The sequence below is a fragment of the Mustela erminea genome, chromosome 4 (assembly GCF_009829155.1).
Source record: "Mustela erminea isolate mMusErm1 chromosome 4, mMusErm1.Pri, whole genome shotgun sequence".
Taxonomy (NCBI): Eukaryota; Metazoa; Chordata; class Mammalia; order Carnivora; family Mustelidae; genus Mustela; species Mustela erminea.
The window spans coordinates 24,905,472-24,913,187 of NC_045617.1; the positions used below are offsets into that span (position 1 = coordinate 24,905,472).

At 41.8% G+C, this 7,716-nt stretch overlaps 1 pseudogene; it reads right to left on the reverse strand.

Annotated features, from left to right (window-relative positions):
- Window positions 1-2,226: 2,226 nt before the first annotated feature.
- Window positions 2,227-2,599, reverse strand: LOC116587722 (annotated as a pseudogene).
- Between the last annotated feature and the right edge of the window lie 5,117 nt (window positions 2,600-7,716).

The window sequence follows — 7,716 nt, forward strand, 5'->3', positions numbered from 1 at the left end:
TCTGTTCAATTTAAAAAATAGCCCGTTATCAGAGCATCTTCCCTTCTCTTTCCCGTGCTCACCAGCTCCCAAGTTTTCTGCACTTTTATTATCCACAGCTTCCTCTTTGCTACACACAGTGGCTATTTGGTTGCATTTGAACGATAAGAAAGCGGTTACAAATTGTTTCAAATGTTGAAATGATACAACTTCATACAACTGTCAACTGGCTTTATACTGTTGACATTTTGGGTGATATACAGTTGCATTTACTAGTTTAAGTCATTTGTAGAAGGTTACAGATAAATTGTTAAATCTGCCAGTAAGAGGGGTTTATCAGTATTATTTTTAAGCAACAAAATTACTGTATGATCACGTGTGATTACAGGAGGAGATAAAAGAATACAGTGATAATGGGTTACATAGACCCAGCTTGGTCACTGGCCTTTAAAAAAAGAAATATTTCATTAGATGAATCGAGTTAGTTTTTAACTTAAAATGCTAATTAATATTGAAAACTGCTGGGAGATTAACAAGTAGTATGTGGGGTTGGGAGTATACATTTGTTTTTCCTCAATCTTACTGAAAATGGCCTAGTTTACATTTGTACAGGCTCAGGAAGGCCATATTCCACCCCCCATACCCCCATTCTCAATAGTTCATATCATCAGATTTTTAAAATATTGTCAGTTATATGGATGGAAAATGACACCTAGTTTTAACTCGTAAACTTTCCCCGATTGGTAGTGAGATTGAGTATCTTTTTGTATAGTCGTTGGTCAGATTTTCTCTTCTTTCATTTGCCAGTTTTTACCCTTGCCCACTTTCCTGTGTAGTTGTCTTTTCCATTCACCTGTCTTCCCAGTGAAGGTAATCCAGGTACCACCAGAACTCCCAAGAACTCACTACCTGCATCATGCTTGTGACCTGTGGCAGATGTGGCTCCCAGGGAGGTCAGCCATGTTGTGATCCTGGTAACCCTGTTCCTGATTTGGGTTTATGATACTTGCCGTTCCTTCCTTCCTTCCTTCCTTCCTCCCTCCCTCCCTCCCTTCCTTCCTTCCGAATGGACTATTTTTAAAAAAATTTATTTATTTGAGAGCAAGAGAGAGAGCTTGACTGAGAGAGAGTGGGGGGAGGGGGGCTCCTGCTGAGCAAGGAGCCCATGTAGGGCTGGATCCCAGGACTTGGGAGTTATGACCTGAGCCCAAGGCAGACAGGCAACCAACTGAGCCACCCAGCTGCTCCAATCCCCTGCTTTCTTAAAAGAATACGGGGGGGGGGGGGGTGGCGCCTGGGTGGCTCAGTGGGTTAAGCCGCTGCCTTCGGTTCAGGTCATGATCTCAGGGTCCTGGGATCGAGTCCCGCATCGGGCTCTCTGCTCGGCAGGGAGCCTGCTTCCCTCTCTCTCTCTCTCTGCCTGCCTCTCTATCTACTTGTGATTTCTCTCTGTCAAATAAATAAATAAAATCTTAAAAAAAAAAAAAGAATACGGGGGTACCTGGATGGCTCAGCCATTTAAGTGTCTGACTTTTTTTTTTTTTTAAGATTTTATTTATTTATTTGACAGAAATCACAAGTAGGCAGAGAGGCAGAGAGGCAGGCACAGAGGGAGGGGGAGGCAGGCTCCCCGCTGAGCAGAGAGCCCGATGGGGCTGGATCCCAGGACCATGGGATCATGGCCTGAACCGAAGGCAGAGGTTTAACCCACTGAGCCACCCAGGTGCCCGTAAGTGTCTGACTCTTGATTTCTACTTAGGTCATGGTCTCAGGGTCAAGAGATTGGACCCATGTCCAACTGGGCTCTACACTCAGCTGGGAGCCTGCTGGAGATTCTTTCCCTCTGCAACCCCCTCCCCCTTAACTGTGCATTCTGTCTCTTTCAAACAAACAAATAGTCTTCTTAAAAAACCTAGTTTAAAAAAATCACATGCTTATGTTTTCCCAAACAATATATTGATGAGTTTTGTTCTTGAAATGTATTTAAATGATGTCATATTATAGGTCACGTGTGATACACCATCTGTTGATGACTTGTTCTTTCACTCAACACTAGAATTCTAAGATTGAGTCGCTGATCTGCTGCCTCCAGATTATAGTTCAGCCATTTCTTTTAGTGTAGCTATACCATAATTTATGATTTTTGTTTCTGTTTTTTTCAGAAAAGAGAAAAACAATTTTATTTTTAAAATGATTCTATTTTTTCATTTTTTGGCCACTATATTTTTTTCAGTCTTTTGTAGAATTTTATTTTCTCCTTTCAGTCACCATAAGATGATATCCAAATTTTATTTTAATTGGAGGGTCTATAAACACAGACTTACACAGCTCACTCATAGGCAAGGCAAACGCTGCTTCTGGAAATGGTCCCACCATGATACCTCTGGTCACCCCTTTGCCCAGCTCTATCTTCATGAAAGCCACTTCATTGGATGTCTTTCCAGACTTTAACTTTTCCGTGGCTCCCATGGTTTTCCCTTATTTTTTTACATGGAAAGTGTCTGACCTTTACTACATCGCCGCCACATTCAGGATCCTGAGCCTTCTTGTCAGAAGAATGACCACTCCAGGAGGTAGCTCCACCGCTTTTTCCCAAATGGCTTTTTCCTTCGGGCGGCATCTTCAAAACTTGCAGCTGAACTGCCAGTATATATATATAAAATAAAATATATATATACTTATATATATTATATATTTTATATATATATATATTAAAGATTTTATTCATTCATTCGACAGACAGCAATCACAAGCAGACAGAGAGGCAGGCAGAGAGAGAGGAGGAAGTAGGCTCCCTGCCGAGCAAAGAGCCCAACATGGGGCTCAATCCCAGGACCCCGGGATCACGACCCGAGCCAAAGGCAGAGGCTTCAACCCACTGAGCCACCCAGGCACCCCAGTATATATATATATATATATATAAATTTGTTTTTAAGGTTTTATTTATTTATTTATATATTTGACAGAGAGTCACGGCAAGAGAGGGAACACAAGTGGGGGAGTGGGAAAGGGAGAAGCAGGCTACCGGGAGCCTGATGCAGGGCTTGATCCCAGGACCCTGGGATCATGACCTGAGCTGAAAATGACTGAACCACCCAGGTGCCCCAGGATTTATAATTAATTAACTATTTAATTTGTCAGAGAGAGAGAGAGAGCGCACACTCGCACAAACAGAGGGAGCAGTGGGCTCCCCGCTGAGCAGGGAGACAGGAATGGGACTTGATCCCAGGACCCTGGAATCATGACCTGAGCTGAGCTGAAGGCAGATGCCTAACTGAATGAGCCACCCAGGTGTCCATACCAGTATTATTATTTTTTTAATTGAATTTGATACACATGCTACCCTAATTTCAGGTGTATAATACAGTGATTCAACTTCTCTATACCTTATGCTACACTCCCCATAAATGTAGCTGCCATCTTGACCATACAACACTGTTTTTTTTTTTTTTAAGATTTTCTTTATTTATTTGAGAGAGAGAGAATGAGAGACAACATGAGAGGGGAGAAGGTCAGAGGGAGAAGCAGACTCCCCACGGAGCTGGGAGCCTGAAGTGGGACTTGATTCCAAGACTCTGGGATCACGACCTGAGCCAAAAACAGTGGCTTAACCAACTGAGCCACCCAGGCATGGTAACCATACAACACTGTTAACAATACCGTTGTCTATATCTATGTGCTGTGCCTTCCGTCTCCTTGACTTACTCATTCCATAACTGTGGAATGAATAACTGTGCCTCCCACACCCCTGCACCCCTTAACCATCATTTACTTTTTGTTCTTCTGTTGGTGGACTGTGGTTACTTTTCTGTTCTTCTGTTTTTGTTTTCACGATATTGGAAAACGTATCCACGAACCATCATTCAAACATATTTAAACCAAAATTTTCAGAGGGTATAGATTTAGGAGTAAAATTATTGGAATTTTGAATATACATACATAATAGAATAATTATAACATTATGCTGCAATAAAAGTTATATGAATGTGGTCTCATCTCCCAATATATCTTATACTGTACTCCTCCTTCTTCTTGTGTTGATGTGAGATGATACAGTGCCCAGGTGATGAGATGAAGTCAGGTGCATGACGTGGGCATTGTGATGGGGCCGTAAGATACTCCTGACCTGACGATTAGTCAGTAGGAGGCTCGTCTGCTTCCAGATCATGGTTAACCACAGACGACTAAAATTGTGTAAAGGGAAACACCATGAGTAAAGGGGGGCGGGTGCTATGTCTTTCTTTCTTTCTTTTTTTTTTTTAAAGATTTTATTTATTTATTTGACAGAGAGAAAGAGATCACAAGTAGGCAGAGAGGCAGGCAGAGGGTGGGGGAAGCAGGCTCCCTGCTGAGCAGAGAGCCCGATGCGGGGCTTGATCCCAGGACCCTGGAATCATGACCTGAGCTGAAGGCAGAGACGTTAACCCACTGAGCCATGCAGGCGCCCGGGTGCTATGTATTTCTAGGTACCATCTATTTTTTTTGCCCTTTCAAATTGTAGAATTTGAAAAAAAATTATTTTTTAATTGAATTTTGAATTTTTTGAATTGAAAAAAAATTTTTTTTAAGATTTTATTTATTTATTTGAGAGACAGAGATCACAAGTAGGCAGAGAAGCAGGCAGAGGGAGAGGAGGAAGCAGGCTCCCTGCTGAGTAGAGAGAACAATGTGGGGCTCCATCCCAGGACCCTGAGATCATGACCTGAGCCGGAGGCAGAGACTTTAATCCACTGAGCCACCCAGGCACCCCTCAAATTGTAGAATTTAGTTACATTTTGAAAACTTTTTTATTGATGTAAAACTTACATAGAAAAATGCACAAATCTTAAGTATAAGCTTAGTGACCTTGTGCATGTTTTATTCCTGTAATTACCATACAGAAAAAGATGTACATAGAGCATTTCTAACACACCAGAAGGCTCTGTCATGCTTCCTCCCAGTGAACAATGCCAAAGAGAATCTCTGTGCTGACCTCTATTACTACATATTAGCTTTGTCTGTCTGTATACAGTTGTATTTTCTCTGTCCCTTTTTTTTTTAAAAAGATTTTTACTTATTCATTTGACAGAGTATGCACAAGCAGGGGGAGCAGCAGGCAGAGGGAGAGAAGCAGGCTCCCCACTTAGTAGGAAGCCTGATGCGGGACTTGATCCCAGGACCCTAAGATCATGACCTGAGCCAAAGGCAGCCACTAATCTGACTGAGCCACCCAGACACCCCTCATTTGTTTTCTTAAATTCCACATATGAGTGAAATCACATGATGTTTGTCTTGCCCTTTCTGACCTACTTCACTTAGTACGGTACCCCGTAGGTCTATCCATATTGTTGCAAATGTCATGATCTCTTCTTTTTTTCTGGCTGTGTATGTGTGTATATACATATATTTACATATGTGTAAGTATACATACATGTAAGTATGTATGGGTTACATATATTCTTATATATGAAATATTACATATTATATACATATTATGTACATATGTAACATATATTATACATATATAACTATACATATATACTTTTTAAAAAAATATTTTAATTTATTTATTTGACGAGAGAGATATCACAAGCAGGCAGAGAGGCAGGCAGAGAGAGAGGGAGAAGCAGGCTCCCTGCTGAGCAGAGATCCCGATGTGGGGCCCGATCCCAGGACCCTGAGACCATGACCTGAGCCGAAGGCAGCGGCCTAACCCACTGAGCCACCCAGGTGCCCCTGTACATATAGACTTATATGCACACATGCACACACTGCATTTTTCTTATCCATTTGTCTATCAATGGATACTTGGATTGCTTCCATATATTGGCTGTTGTAAATAATGCCACAATAAACAGGTGTGCACATATCTTTTTGTATTGCTGTTTTCATTTTCTTTGGGTAAATACGCAGTAGTGGAATAATTGGATCATATGCTATTGCTCTTTTAAATTTTTTGAGAAAGCTCTGTGCTTTGTTCCATGGTGGCCACGCCAGTTTACATTCTTCACATCCTCACCAACACTTGTTATTTCTTCTCTCTCTCTCTCTCTCTCTCTCTCTCTCTCTCGCTTTTTTTTTTTTTAAGATTTTTAAATTTATTTGAGGGCACCTGGGTGGCTCAATGAGTTAAGCCTCTGCCTCTGGCTCAGGTCATGATCCCAGGGTTCTGGGATTGAGCCACGTGTCAGGCTCTCTGCTCAGCAGGGAGCCTGCTTCCCCCTCTCTCTCTCTCTCTGCCTGCCTCTCTGCCTGCTTGTGATCTCTCCCTGTCAAATAAATAAATAAAATCTTAAAAAAAAGATTTTTTTTTAAATTTATTTGAGAGAGAAAGAAAGAGGGAGAGAGAGAGAATGGTGGGGGGGAGGGGCAGAGGAAGAAGCAGTCTCCCTGCTGAGCAGGGAGCCTGATATGGGGCTCGATCCCAGGACCCCAGGATCATGACCTGAGGTTCAGGCAGAGACTTTACCCCACTGAGCCACCCAGGCGCTCCTTCATTTACATTTTCATAATGATTAGTGATATTGAACATTTTTTCCTGTGTGTAATACCCTTTCCAAACTTTGTACTTTTAAAATCTTATCTCACTGTTTGAGTGCTCTCATACAGTGTTGAACAAAAGCAGCAGTAGTGTCATTTTTCCTGATTCTAAAAGGAATGCTTTTTTCTATTAAAAGTGATATTTGCATGAGGTGCTTGGGTGGTTCAGCCAGTTAAATCATCCGACTGTTGATTTAGACTCAGGTCATGATCTCAGGGTGGTGAGATCAAGCCCTGTGTCAGGATCAGCACTGGGTGTGGAGCCTGCTTAAGATTCTCTTTCTCCCTCGCCTCTGTCCCTCCCCAACCCCCTCCTCCAAATATATATATTTACTAAATGGTTTGGCATACCTTTTTTTTTTCAGATTAAGAAGCACCCTTTTATACTTCTTTTGTTATAGAATATTTTATAGATTTAAAAAAAGATTTATTTATTCATTTGAGAAAGAGCTCACATGAGTGGGAGGAGAGGCAGAGGGAGAGAGAATCCTCGAGCAGACACCCTGCCAAGCAGGGAGCCTGACACAGGGCTTGATCCCAGGATCCTGAGATCATGACCAACCTGAGCCAAAATCAAGTTGGATACCCAACTGACTGAACCACCCAGGTGCCCCTAGAATATTATAGATTTTAATCATGAATGAATTTTGAGTCTTATCATATACCATTTCTTTTTCTTTTCCTTTTGTTTCTCTTTTTTCTTTTCTTTTCTGATTTTATTTTTTCAAGTAATCTCTACACGCAACAAGGGGCTCGAATTCACAACCCTGAGATTGAGTCCCATGCTCCACCCACTGAGCTAGCCAGGTGTCCCTCAAAACACTATTTCTGTATGTATTTGAGAAGATGATATGGTTTTTCTCCTTAAATATGGTGTGATTAATTGTGTGTATGGATTTTTAAAAAATATTTTATTTATTTATTTGAGAGAGTGCAAGAGGAGAGGGGCAGAGGAGAAGGGGCAGAAGAGGAGGAAGAGAAAGGGAGAGAATCTCAAGAAGACTCTCTGCTGGGTGGGGAGCCGATGTGGGACTGGATCACACGACCCCAAGATTATATCCTACATCAAAATCAAAAGTCAGACACTCAGCTGACTGAGCTACCCAGGCACCCCTGGATTTTCTAATATTAAGCCATTCTTGTATAAACCCAACCTGGTCATTAAAAAAAATTCTTTTGGGGTGCCTGGGTGGCTCAATTGTTAAGTGGCTGCCTTCA